We start from the raw sequence: 16,194 nt of genomic DNA, 5'->3' as shown, positions 1-16,194 counted from the left end.
TATAGTGTGCTGGCCGAACAATTTATATGCTTTTTGTGATTATAATATTTGAGTTCATTCATGTTATTAGATCATTAACATGTTCCTAGAAAAATTAGAATTCCATATGTCTTGTAATTTTCAATATTTTGTTGTTTCTTTGATTTTCTTCCATCTAATTTGATTCTAAACTCGGGGAAACTTTTTGAAACTCTTGAGGTCTAATTAAAACAAAGCTTGAATCATACCTTTGAGCTGCAAAAAGTTGAAACAAAGGCCTAATCCAAAACAAGAATAGTAATTTTGCGAATTTTTATTCTATTTATTTGGAACATTTTGTGACATTATACAGTACCTTATTCAAAAGAAAATAGTCACAAGAACAACTTCAAAAGAAAAAGAAAACAAAAGAGAAAAAAAAAATCAAAAGAAAAACATTAGAAAAACAAATTGTAAAAAAGAATTTTATATGGAGCATTTGATTTTTGGTACATTACATTTAACGTATCACTGTTTTTTTTAATGTAATTGTCATTTTTAATTAAAGGTTTAATACATCATTTAAACTCTAAATTTTTAAAGAATTTTTAATTAGACTACTAAACTAAAAAAGATTACAATTGAGTCATTCAACTTTTATATTTTTGTGATTTAGTTCATAGGGTTAGAATTTTGCTTTTCATGTAACAAGTTTTAATCTACTTGTATAAATTATTATAATTTCCTTAACCATGAGAATTCTAGAATAATATAATTTTTTAACAAATATAAATTAAAATCTAATATGCATGAAAGATGATGTGAACTAATAATATAATATGATTATCTAAATATGGGTGTATAAAAGAATATTCTGTCAAATTTTATAGATAATAAACAAATATCTAATCTTATGGATTAAATTATAAAATTATAAAAAGACAAAAAATGTGGTTACAATTTATTTTAGTTTAAAAATTTAATTAAATAAATTATATATTTTATATATTATAAAAGATTATATATAAAATTCTATATTTATCATTTGACTTGGTATCCGTAAACAAACCTTGTGAGACTTGGTAAACTATATATATTCATATCAGAAGGAGATGCCGACAGTAATTTAGCCGCCAGTGGAGTGCATAGAGTTATTAGTTTTCCAACACGTAACAATAACCGTACAAGTTTTTCAAGTCAGTAAATTATTTGTTTAATAAAGTCATTTTAGACATACTATGTAGTATGTACAATTTTTGCAAGTCAATGGAATTATTTGTTTAATAGAGAAGCTTGACAGGGTAATTACTTTGAAGTTTGGGAATGGGAACTTTAAGGTGCAAATTTGAATAAGCAATCAACACCGATGCAGCAATAAGACAGCAGAATTTCAAATGTTGCAAGTAAACTACAACCTTTTCCCATGCAATTTGAGACAGGAAAATTTGGTTTGGCATAGCAGTGTGAAAGGCTGAAATCCTGTAACAACTATTTTCCTCCAAGTTATTCAAAATGGACAGTTATCTCATAGGATAAACAAAATAGGTGAGGACAATTAGCTTAGAAAACATGCATACATGTATTACTTTTCTTTTAAATATGACACTCTTGATGTATATAGTTATATTTTTCAATTTAATTTTTTTAATTCTATGAAAAGAAAACTGTATAATTAAGGCTACGTAAGGAAGTAAGTCTTGAGATAATTCAATATTAATATAAAAGTGTGCAAATACGTGAAATTGATTAGGACAAATTTTAAATATATAAATCAGACTTATTTTATAAAATTAAAGTTTAAATATGACTTATTATTTGTTATAAAGCTTTGTTTAACCTTTTTAAAAGTTTTGTTATGCTTATTATTAACCTATTTTATATTAAGCATGAAGATGAAGGAAAAGAATTACTAAATTTTTTATATTTTATTTCATGATTTCGTATGCAAAGTGTAAAATGTTTAAGTTAGTGAAAATGTCAAAAAAATTAATTATTCAATTTTTTGTATTACAAATTTATTTATTTAATTATATTATTGATAATATAATATGTATATTATTTTTTTATTATATTATATACATAAATAAGTTGATCTATGAGGTTTAATAGACTTTTTTATAAGTTCAAACCTAACTTTTTTAAATAAATAGATTGTTTTAAAATCTAAGTTTGACATTTTTTTATTAAAAAGGTTAGTACAAGTTTTAAATAGGTCAGACCATATGTTCCCTATTTAAGACCTAACTTATTCTCATCCTAATGAGGAGGGATTAAATTATTCCAAAAAGTAACTATTAGTAAAGTTATCTGATGTTCAACTATTAAATTAATTTTTTTAATGGAAATAGATCATGTCTACAAATCTCACATTCAACTATTAAATTAAAAGTTTTTAATGGAAATAGATCATGTCTACAAATTAAAAGTTCTAAAGTTTTTAATAAAAATAGATCATGTCTACAAATTAAAAGTTCTTATTTTGTGTGTGTGTGAGTGAATTCACAATGTACTCACTTCATATCCGTGTAAGTTTCATTTAGTGGCTACCCACGAATTTTATAAACACTTACAAGTATCCATGGATATCTATAAATATTTGTGAATTATTTTAAAAATTAAAAATAGTATTATAAATAACTTTAAGCTTATATTTGATGTTAGGTATACTGAAATATTAAAGATAAAGAATTAATTGATATTAATTTTTTAACTTGTAATTAATGATAATTTTATGAAACATTAAAAAAAATATAAAAAAATATATAATAAAAATATGAATATTTAAGTAATATTATTTAGTGAGTACCTACGAGTATAGATACTACCGTATCCACTCCCACTCCATTTATAAATGAGTAAAAAAAAAATTCATACCGTTATCCATGGGTATTCATTTAGGCTTCTCATTTATTATTCGTGATAGATTTTATCGCACATATCTAGGATACATGTATTTTTGTCATCCCTAGAAAGATTAAATGACTCCCAAAGTATCTTTAGAAAGTTACTCCACATCTCAACCCTTTATTCTCTTTTAATCTAACGATGCAAGATCAATTTAAAATATTACTTAAATTGGTAAAACTTATTAGCCGTCCCTTTATTTATGATAATTTTCTTGATTGTCATAAATTATTTATGGTAATTAATTTATCCTTTTTTTACAATTTTCCCTTTTACATCTTCCTTTCTCTTCTTCACATATCAAAAAGGAAAAATAAAGTAAAGTAATCAAATCTTCTCACAAACATGAATGTGTGATCACCAAGCAATATTACAAAATTAGAGTAATATATAATGAACTCCAATTAATCGTAATAATTCATTACTTGGTTGGATTGTGGTTAAATTCTCTTTTTAATCTCTTCATTCAAAGGTGATTTTTCAACTCAATTATACTTGGTTATTCATGGTTTTCTCGAGTAAAAGTTAATAAAAAAAATCATAAATAGTTATTTCTACAATAATTAAGTATTTGAGCATGTATATGTATTATTACAAGATTCTTTTAATGTTTACAGGTTGTGTGTGACATCCCAAATTTACAATCGAAAATTTCTCTCTTACAAATGTAATGTTGGGATATATTGTCTTCATCTCTACTAAGCTTGGGCAATCACATATACTCATTCTCAGCTATACTTTCATGACATGCATCGGATTAAGGATTATTTGCATTAAGTAGCCTATCTTATTATTAGTTTGATGTAAACTCTTTTAATTGATGAATAAAGCTGATACTTGCCTTTAATTACTTGTCTTTAATTTTTTTTCTTCTGCATAATTAATCATTCCATACATGAAATAAAGAGGCATAAACCCATAAAAATTTGTAATTATAACTTATAACTTGTATCACTAATTTACTTACAACTTGTTATTGGTCTATGAAACTAATCATCTAGTAGCAGTTATATTGTTGTATGCTTGTGTCTTATTATGGTGATATGTATGTTGTACTTTAAATGTCTAAGAATGAAGGTTGCGTTCGATGCCAAACACATGAAGATATAATTTATGATAAGGAATAGAGGTTGCGTTCGATGACACATGAAAATATAATTTATGATAAAGAATAGAGGTGCGTGTGAAGTTATTGTTCCATCGTACCTCTATTTAGATACAAGTGCTTACAAGTTCATATAAGAGTTTTTTTTTAATTAAAAAATAATATTTATTTTTAATAAAGAAAACTCTTAAAAATGTTTCTAACTTTTATTCAATAAACTAAAATAAAATAAGTGGCTTTAATCAATAGATAAGGCCAACACAGTTGAGCGAAGATCATATATGTTGAAAAGGACTTTGAAGAAATAAGTTGTCAAATGTTTATTCCGAATTGCCAAAAAGCCACATAAAATCATCAATCCAACCTCTCCTTTATCCCTAGACATTTTTCTATGTAACAATCACCAATAATTAAAATAAAATAAATAAATAAATAACACTAAGAAGATGGGATGCGGGCATTCCGAAATAAGAAGGTGCATAACCAAGAAAGAAGAATATGAGTAAATAATAGGTAAAAAGATAGATAATACGAGTCGTCCACACACAAAAATATTTAATATTATTTAAATTAAAACTTTCTTATTTGTATTATGAAATCAAAATTCATATTGGAAAACATTCTTATTGGAATTTATTATAAATTTAAAATCAGACGATATGTTCAAATTATATTAATAAACAGGTTTGCTTTTTACCATTTGGAGGTAACTTTTAAAAAATTTCATCAAATAGGTAAGTTTTTTAAAAACTCCAGATATTCACTAGTGGAAAAAAGACTTTTAAGATCGGTCATTTTTGAGTTTTAAGATCGGTTCTTTGACCGATCTTAAAAGAGATGATCTTAAAAGTTAGACGTTTTAAGATCGGTCGTCAATAGCCGATCTTAAAAGTCTACTTTTAAGATCGGCCACTCCAGCCGATCTGAAAAGTCCAACTTTTAAGATCAATCACGATAATAGCTGATCTTAAAAGCTGGACTTTTAAGATCGGTCATTCTAGTAGCCGATCTTAAAAGCTATACTTTTAAGATCGGTCATGCTAGTAGCCGATCTTAAAAGCTGAACTTTTAAGATCGGTCAAGCTTATAGCTGATCTTAAAAGCTGGACTTTTAAGATCGGTCATGGTAATAGCCGATCTTAAAAGCTGGACTTTTAAGATCGGTCAATCTTATAGCCGATCTTAAAAGCTGGACTTTTAAGATCGGTCATGGTAATAGCCGATCTTAAAAGCTGGACTTTTAAGATCGGTCATGCTAGTAGCTGATCTTAAAAGTTGGACTTTTAAGATCGGCTGTTACCATAGCCGATCTTAAAAGTTGGACTTTTAAGATCGGCTGTTACCATAATCGATCTTAAAAGTTGTGAATTTTTTATTAAAATGATTAGTTTGTTTTGAGAAGGTTTCTGAACAAAACCTGCAAATTAATACCAGGCAAATGATATATTTTCAATGGTCCAGATTACATACAAAATACAAGAGAACTTTTTGGAAACATATTCAATATAATAATGTATACATAATAAGTATTTCATAAAGAATAAGCCCTAACTATTTAGTGTTTCAATGAAAAATGTAGCCCATTGTTCTCTAATGATGTTGATGTCTTCTGATGACAATGGTGATCGATCTATAAATATCTATAAAGAAAAATTAGAAAAATTAGAAGTATTCATAAAACATGACAAAATGAAAATTTAGAATAAAAACTTTCAAAACTGTAAAACTTACTTCAGTCCACCCAGATACTATTTGTGAATTAACAATGGTATGCATTGCCTTCATTACATAATATCCGCACTCATAATTTCCTACTTGTTTATGAGACTGTAAAAACAATATAATAATTAATTTTAATAACATGGTAATTCAAAACAAAATACCTTAGAAAAATATCATTATTAGAATAAAATTACTTACTTTAACAAATAACCACTGCATTTTCTTTTTCGACTTTGAACCCCTAAGTATATGATATCCTTCCATGGTCCTATAATAAAATGATATTATTATTATAGTTTAAAATAAAATGTAATGATAATCAAAAAATCAAAGTAGTTTGTTTAAACAACTTACTTATCTAATAACTGTTTGAAGTCTGCAGGAGGAGGTTTATACAATGAACAAAAGCATAAAGATCTATTCTCCATAGGACAGATAACTATAAGTTGCCAATGAGCACTGCATTGAGAAATAATTAGTAATAGACAATACATTTTTAAAAATTTTATAATCAATTATATACAAGTAGACTTACTCATAAAAGTAAGGGGCCAAGTAAATATTTTTATTTGAGTCAAACATCGAATTTTGGATGTAAGCTTGTATTTCATCTGCCTTGTTCCCACTTTTTTGGATTGCTTCGGGTTCCAAAAATCCATAAATGTTATCATTCCCTTTATCCACACTCAACTTATGGATAAATCTACAAGGTTAGAAACAAACTTAGATAAAAGCAACAAAACAAAATTAAAACTAATTCAAATACTTACAATATCCACAACTGTAAAATTGATATGTTCAACATACAGTGCCCGTGCGTAATCTCTGATATGTCACTCTGACTTATATACAAGGGTACTTTACTAGGTATGCCAAACACTTTAGGGTCCTAAGGGATCTGTTTGGGTTGATCATCATCTTCCATATTTGCAACTAATTTCCACAATCTCTTTATCGGAGGTAGATTTCTAGAAGGGGTAAGCTTGCCCTTTGGTGGGGCAACAACATCCTATTCAAAAAAGTACAAAATATTATACTACATTATAATAAAATAACAATAAATTAAAATTAAATAATTAAATACCATACCTCCATAGATAAAACCTTCACCAACTTACGAGGCCACTGAAGGAAGGTATTTAGGGCCTGTCCTATAGTTTGAACCTCTTCTGTGGGAACAGGAACTCTAGCCTTTGGGTGTATAACATGCAACACTGAAACCCTAACCATATCATCTTCCATGGTTTGATGGTGCACAATGGACCCCAAGATGTGAATCCTCCCTATGCCCACAGGATCTAGTGATCCATCAACTAATAACTCACATTGATTAGATGTATTAGGGTTAATGCCAGTAGTAGAGGGATCAATAGCTGCACATGATCCTTTTGTACTCACATGTTCAACAACTGGTTTTGTCACAATAGTAGTCTGTTGAAACTGTTGGCTAAATGATTGCATATACTCTTGTAGTTGCCTTTGCATCTCCTCTTTCATTTGCCTTTGCATGTCCTCTTTCAAAGTTTCCACAACCTGAGACACCTTCAATTCCACCAATTGATCCACTGAGGTAGATGAGTGTGAAGTTGATTGTCGTCCAAAGTAAGTTTGCAAGTTATGACCTTTACCAGCTGCTCGAACCCGACCTGTGTGCTCAGGCTTCCCAATGGCAACAGTAAGTATATCTTGTCGTCCATGGGAAACAAAAGATCCTTCTTTGGCTTGTTGTTCTAATATCTCCTATAACATAAGACACATAAAAAATTTAATAAACCTTTATCAATCTTACTATCATACTTACCATCTTGCTATCATATGAACAATAAAATTATACTTACTATCTTGCTAACAATCTCCTTTGCTGCCTCAGTTGTAAACTCGCCCGTTTTTTTTATGCGGGCGAACTTCCATAATTCATGGCGCATGGGTGGAGACGGAGGATCACTAACAACATTGTCATCTTGGCTAGCCTGATGCTTCATAGCTTTCTCCTTCATGATCTTCTTCTTAAGTAATTGATAACCACCACGAGACGTAATAACAGATGTTTCATTCTTTGCCTGAGTCTCTTGTGCCTTCTTTCTTTTCTTCTACAAAAGTAACATATAACAAGATTAAGGACAAAGAAGAATATTCACAACTACACAAATGACAATGCATATAATTCTAACTTACCATAAACTCCTCACTCATTCTAGAATCTATAAATGCATCCCATGTCTCTTGATCTATAGTGGGGTTTTCATTACCGAGAAATTCTCCTTTCTTTCCCCCAAAAATATACTTGCTTGTGAGGGTGGTCTTATATGCCCTCCACCTCCCAGCCACAATAGAGAGGATCTTCCTTCTCATCCTCTCTGTGTTAGGAATGTCCCAAGTTTCCTACATTTACGATAATAATGAGTTAATACATGTTGATATTCTAATCATGTTTAATAATAAAAATGTTGAGTGTAAATAAAACTTTACCGTAATATCAGCCCAAATATGATTTTTGACAACCTCCTCTACATCATCCCAACTAGGGATTAAAATAGAAATCTTAGTTCTAGCATGAACCCCCATGGTACTCATAAACTGGGCAGCTGAATCCCCTATAGGTTGCCCAGTGATCTCATCTATATCAACATGTATCCTTTCTCCCTTGAGACGTTTGGTTGCCACATATTTAATTTTAGTGGGACCTCTGACATTCTTCATGGCTGTAGATTTTGTAGAGGATGTAGACTGTGCAGAGCCTGAAAATAAGTGTTGTTGTTCATCCATATTTACCTATTAACACAAAAACAAATTATAATTCATTAGTATAAATTGAATTGATGACAAATAATACTCAAATAAATTATAGTAACGTACTTTAGAAATATTATCAAGTTGGAATGTTCTCCCATATTCCTTCCTGATGATCATCACGAGTGGCATGCACATCATCCACATCATCATCTTCATTGAAAGTTGGTGCCACATGTATTGAGAAAGAGGGAGTATCCATAATATCGGTCGAATCTCCAAATTCGTCACATACATTGTTATTCTTACCTTGTAGAACAACGGACCACTTATTATTAGATGGATCAGTGACATAGAATACTTGTTTTACTTGGATAGCCATGATGAAAGGCTCTTCCTTATGACCAACTTTATTAAGGTCCACCAAGGTAAATCCAAATTCATCAATTTTGACACCATTATTACTATCAACCCACTTGCACTTAAATACAGGTACTCGGAATGGACCGTAATCAACCTCCCATATGTCTTCAATAACCCCAAAATAGGACATCGATGCTGTGATAGGGTTCTTATCATTTTTGGTTGAGAAATGCATAGATTGAGCAACTATCATAATCTCACTATTTTGCATGGTACTTTTGTCATCTTGTGCCTTTGTATAAAATGAATAATTATTAATGTCATATCCACAAAAAGTAAACACATCAAAGTTAGGCCCTTGAGCTAAGCGTTGTAAAGTTTCAGAAACGTTTAAATTTGTCCCAACATTCTTTTTGAACCACTCAGCAAAAGTCTTATTATGCTCGTTCAACACCCATTTTTCAGGCATTCGAGGGTTGTTTCTCTTCACCAACTCTTTGTGGGCATTCAAATAAGGAAGAACCTCATCGGTGTTGTTCAAAATATATAAATGAGCTTGAAGAACTTCTTCTCGTGACATGCTCTTTAGTTTTGTGCCTATTGTACCATTCCCAGCAATTCGTCCTTCATGACGAGTCCTAGGAATGCCTATAGATTCAGCTTGGGTCATGTATTCAGTACAAAACTCAATAGCTTCCTCTGCAATATACCTTTCTATAATGGATGCTTCCGGACGGTGTTGGTTCTTCACATACCCTTTTCAATATCTTCATGTATCGCTCAAAACCTAACCTCCCTGACCAAGTAGATGATTAAGTGAACCATAATGTCAAAAAATGAAGGAGGAAAATACATCTCCAATTGACACAATATTATAACAGCTTCATTTTCTAACTCATCCAACTTCTGAGGATCAATTACTTTGCTACATATGCCATTAAAAAACAAGCAAAGCCTAGTTATGACTTGTCTCACTTGTTTAGGTAAAATGTCACGTATAGCAACAGGAAGAAATTGTTGCATCAGTACATGACAGTCATGAGACTTCAAGCCAACTAATTTCAAATCTTTCATTGATACTAAACTGTTTACATTAAAAGAGTAACCGTGTGGTACTTTGATACCACGTAAGCACTCACAAAAGCTTATTTTCTCCTTTTTTGACAATGTGTGACATGCTGGGGGCAAATATGTTCGCTTACCCTTAGATTGTGGATACAATTGTTGTCGTATTCCCATATGTTGTAAATCTAGACGGGAGTTGAGTCCATCTTTTGTCTTACCCTGGATATTGAGAAGTGTGCCAATTAGACTATCACATACATTTTTCTCAACATGCATGACATCAATGCAATGTCGAACATCAAGAACTTTCCAGTATGGAAGATCAAATAATATCGACCTCTTCTTCCATATGTTTCTCTCTTTGGGTTGTTTTTCCTTCTTGCCAAATACCACATTTAAATTCTTCACTCGTGCATAAACTTGCTCACCTGTTAATGCAGTAGGAGCAATGTCATATTCTTGAAATCCATTAAAAGCTTTCTTTAACCTTCGATATGGATGGTTAGGCTTAAGAAATCTTCGATGGCCAAGATAAACTGTTTTCTTCCAATTAAGTAATTGATGGTAACAAGTGTCTTCTTCACATATAGGGCAAGCTTTGTGCCCCTTAATACTATAGCCGCACAAGTTTCCATATGCTGGAAAGTCATTGATTGTGCATAACAACATGGCACGTAACCTGAACAAGTATAAAAAAAAAATTTCAATACTGATCACTCATGCGTGATGCACTTATCCAACTTCGATTCAATAACCAACTGTTGTCCATAACTTCTGTTCTTCATAAAAAAAACATGGACCATGCATGTCAATCTCGTTATTTAAGATGAAACTTAACTTGTACATATCACACAAGTATAAAAAAAAAAAATTTGTCTCAAACTGCCCAACAAGACAATTCAAGATTCAATACAAATGATTAAAGAAAGTTAATCATTTGTATTGAATCTCAAACGGGAAACTAAGGTTCACTCAATGCGTGCATAAATTTAATATCATATTAATTTATAAAAGAACCAAAATGGATTAAAGCTTAGTAACTATAGTAAAATGGTATAGTATACTAACAATTAATGAAGAGGACTTCAAGGACGTATTTGAACGAGACAGTCACTCCTTCCTTGTATGATTTATGAGCATTTGCTACCACAAGTCAAAAAAAGAGCACACAAAAATATATTTCACATTAGAAACAAACTTATATATCACATAAAATCACTGGTAATGCAAAAAACACAAAGTCTTAAAATACAAGCATAGTCTGCCACAAACATGTAACTAAAATAACAAATACCAAAGTACTGGATAATTACAAGCATATTCTGCCAAAAAGAAAATTAAAGTGTTTATTTATTAATTAAACCTATTGACGATGCCATCCCCACTTGCCAAACATGCTTAATAAATGTTACCTTGGTATTATAAATAGGTAATTACTACTAGTAGTATTAACCATGGCCTTAAATTACTACTACTGTCAAGTATATAATACGCAATGAACACATCAAATTTATAATACGTAACAAGTTAATTAAGCGAAATGTTTTTAAGACAATTATTTAGCATGTATATAATACGCAATGAACACGTCTCTACTTTTCTTTTCTCTTTTCATTATATTTCATTTTTAAAAAATTTGTGTTACGGTGATTGAGGGATGTTTAGATAAAATAATTGGTAGAAATTAGTAAACTTGAAATTAATTATGCCTTGTGAAAACAAACTTGAAAGGTAGAAACTAAAAATACAAAAGAAAATCACAAATATTCTTAAGTGTACTTACCTGGCAAAAAGTAGTAATTAATTCTGGTCTCAAGATACAAAATCGAGAACCAGGTCCAGTGTAGTTGGCATCACGAGGAGTTACCCTCAACAAATCAAGAAGATAATGTATGATTTTGTTACAAAAAGAGCTAAGCATCAGTGCACAACAGGCTAGAAATTAGAAAAATGCAAAGTTGTAATAAACTAAACTAGGATAATTGCAACAGATAACATGTTATGTTAACTTCAAATGTACCAGCCAGAATGGAGTTACAAGAAATAAAATATATTAGTGATGTTCAAATCAAAACTTTCAAGGTAATTGGAAATTATGCCTCTCATATGATGCATTAAGAAGTCTGCTGAGAGAATGTCACCAACAAAGCACACAACCTATAAATGACAAACTAACTCGAAAATAACTACCTATCATCACCACCAACAATGCCTTTGCATTCCACTGGTGCCGCTAATTTGAAAACATTTCCAGATCCATCAAGGACTAAATGTTCCTTCAAATGAAGGCGTTTGGCAGCCTCTGACACTTAATAACATTAAGACAAGCTTAGAAGAGATAAAGAAATCCATCTCATATGGAACACAGGAGATAAAAAAAATACCAACCAATAAAGGAAACAGGGAAAAAGAATGTGTAGTTACACTTTACAGATAATGTGATTTAAAACACTTATTTTCTTTCCCCTGGCAACATGTTAAACTGCCACACCCCTTCTTAAAAAGAATCATCTGTTATGGAACACAGGAGACACAAAGAAAAGGAAAGGAAAAAACACTGATAAAGAAAGTAGGGCAAAAAAATGTATAGTTATTTTCTTTACCCTAGCAACAAATTTAAAATTATGATTAAAATTCTAATCACACTGACTATAATTAAGCTGCAGGGGCCTTCTTCCTTACCTTAGAATGAAAATCTTCATTCCAGCAAATTAAAAAATGTATAATACCTTCAGATATATTGGCAGAGTAGGTTCAGTCTGAAACTTCGGCTTACGAGTTCCTGCTTCAATATCCTCCACTGCAATATACATAGTTACCCTTTTCATATAATTTACAACTCAAGGAGGCATAAAATGTCCTCCACTTAGTGCATGCAGTTATGTACTATAAATTTGAATGCATGTTCACGAGTATGTGTTACTTTTAATAGGACAAATGCATGTTTTAAACCGTACACATGGGTGCTAGAAGCTTCAGAGGGAACAAATCATAAGATTCCTTAATTGAGGTATACAGGACATATCATAAAATCATAAAATTATTGATGTATGTGAATTTTGCTTTAACACTTAAAAAAAAGATAAAGTATAATAAAGATGAATGCATGGGATAAAATAAAAAGAAAAAACGATTGACTAGAGCCCATAATTATTGAATACTACTATTTAGAGATGTATTTCAACCATGTCTTGGACCATGAAAGATACAGGTTCCATACGTGATTGTGGCTTTTACAAACATAGCTCAATGGAACAAAGTTGAATACCTCAACACTCTAAACATACCTTATTTTATGACAATATAAGGTTGAATGCAACAGGAGCAGAAATCACACTAATATTACAGCAAACGCAAACACACTCATATGACAAAGATAACATATAATATAATGAGACAGAGTAACTTCTAAGTTTCCTGGTCCAGCACGACGATAGGACTGGTTACTGTGTGATTGCCATCTGTCCAAGACAAATTCCCAAATAAAGGATGCCCAGCGGCCACACCCATTTGCTTTAGAATAACCTGAAACTTTTTCTTTTCTCCAGTTTTCTTAAAAGTCAGCGAACTTGGTTGAACAAAAACCTTGATCCCCTTTGGCCAGTGAGTATTCACAACATGCCTAACCCAACTAGTCAACACACTGAAGATGAAGAATAGGACTAAGCACCCACAACAATTGAATCACATAAATAAAACAAAACAGAAAGCTATTTTTAATTAAAATATTAAATACTGATACTCAAACAATATAAAATTTATTACATAACTCATAATAATTCCTAGTTCACAAATTAAAATCGGTAAAATATTGTCTTGTCTTTTAGGGCATATTTGAAAAACTTTATTTGAAAAATAAATTTGCAGTAAATCGTGCTTTGAGAACAATGTGATGTCCGGTTGAAAACACCAGAACACGAACTTCCAAGAAAAAATCACATTGGCATTATTTAAAAGCGAAAGTTGAAAATCAGGAAGAAGAATTAAAAATCAGGTCGGTTCCGTTTCAGCAGCAACAAGGAGGGGATTCACGATTTAAAATCAGGCCAGTTCCGTTTCAGCAGTGACAAAGAGAAATTCACGATTTAATTATTCAGAAACGAAAGTAGAGTGGTTGAAGCAATAACACAAACGAGTGGTGGGCATATAAACGAGTGTGTGAAATGCAGCATAAAGCGGGAGAAAGTGAACTTACGAAAATGCAGCATAAAGCGGGAGAAAGTGAACTTAGGGAAATGCAGCATAAACGAGTGTGTGAAATGCAGCCCCACGTCCTATCACATGACCACCGCCGAGAATTTCAAGGAGAGACAAAACATTATTCATCACTTTTTTTTAGAAATTTTAGTTCACAGCTTTATATTTTAGTGAGTCCCCATTCTACTAAAAACTTAATATAGAGATTAAGGCTGGAATATTTTTGAATCACAATTCCATATTTAAGTTGGGCATAAACTTTAATATCTAAATAAAGAAAATAAATGTTAAATTATTTGTAATAATATAGTTTAAATATATTTTTAATACCTTCATATATTTTTTATCTCTTAAATTTTAAATTTATATTTTTAATATCTATAATTTCAAAAAAAAAATATTATTTTGATCTTTTAAATTTAAAATATAATTTTTTTAAATATAAAAATATTATTTTAATCTCTTTTAATTTTTCATTATCAATTAGATAATAATAATTTAAATAATATTTTTAAAATTACAAAAATTAAAAGATAAATTTTAAATTTGAGAGAATAAAATAATAATTTTTGATATTTAGAAGACTTGAAAAACCTGAAAAATATATACTCCAAATTTGAATGACTAAAAACACAATTAATTTTATCAATTTTTATAATATATGCTAATTTAATTATTTTTATTAGTATTGAAGCGTTAATTAAGTATTAATTTCTTATAATAAAGAAATATGATAAAAGAATGTGTTGCTACCTATTCTGCATTAAAAAAAAAATTTGTTGTTTGAGGAAAATCGTTATCCTTTTAAATCTTTAGAAAAATAAAGTACTTTTAAGATCGGCTAAAATGGAACCGATCTTAAAAGTTGTAAATAAGATTATAACTTTTAAGATCGGTTATATTTTAGCCGATCTTAAAAATACATTTAAGATCAGCTAAAATGGAAACCGATCTTAAAAATTGTAACTTTATTTACAAAAATGCCATAGTGGTATTTTTTGTAAATAAGATTACAACTTTTAAGATCGGTTATATTTTAGCCGATCTTAAAAGTACTTTTAAGATCGGCTAAAATGGAACCGATCTTAAAAATTGTAACTTTATTTACAAAAATGCCATAGTGGTACTTTTTGTAAATAAGATTACAACTTTTAAGATCGGTTATATTTTAGCTGATCTTAAAAGTATTTTTAAGATCGGCTAAAATGGAACCGATCTTAAAAGTTGTAACTTTATTTACCAAAATGCCACCGTGACACTTTTAAGATCAGTTAAAATGTGACCGATCTTAAAAGTTGTAACTTTATTTACCAAAATGCCACCGTGACACTTTTAAAATCGGTTAAAATGTGACCGATCTTAAAAGTTGTAATCTTATTTACAAAATTGCCATCGTATTACTTTTAAGATCGGTTCTCTAATAACCGATCTTAAAACTAATTTTTGTACTAGTGATTGGATAAGTCGTATTTGTCAAACATGACTTCTAAAATGAAAGGCTTGTTTCACATACACGAGACTTGCTTTTTATGAAAAACTAAAGTTGTGTTTCAAAATCAAGATTTATTTATTTATTTTAATTTTATGTAAAAAAAATTATTTTAATATTAAAAAATACTAAAATAAGGCAAGTAGTGCCCTCTAGAGAAAATAAATAGAAAATGTTTGGGTATGGAAGCGCCTTCTATAGCGCATCTTATATAAAAAGCGCTCAAAGAAAATGATTTTAGCTTTTTTTTTTAATTTAATTTGATTAAAAATATTTTGTTTATTTAATTTAATTTAATTATTTTTAAGTATTATAGCATTTATCCAACAAAAAAAAACGCTTTCTAAGGAAAATAAATAGAGAGTGCTTTTGATAGAAGTTTTGTGCTTTCATATAAAAAAATCAAGATATTCCTTTGCATCGGTTCACGTTTGTATTCACTTTTTTATTGTTCTTTTCCTTTGTGCCCACTTTAGCATTCAATATCCCACACTATTCATGCTCCTTAGCATTGTGTCTGTCATTGTCATCCTTGACATTCATCGCTTAGTATCCCTTCATCGTAGTTTGGAACGTTCGTGCATCTCGCGCTTTGTTGCCTCTACTGCATTCACGATATTGCAAGGGATTGTTCACTTATTCTATCATTCATGACATTGCT

Source organism: Cajanus cajan, chromosome 9, assembly GCF_000230855.2.
Source record: "Cajanus cajan strain Asha chromosome 9, NIPB_CcT2T_4, whole genome shotgun sequence".
NCBI lineage: Eukaryota > Viridiplantae > Streptophyta > Magnoliopsida > Fabales > Fabaceae > Cajanus > Cajanus cajan.
Note: the sequence above shows the minus strand (reverse complement) of the source record.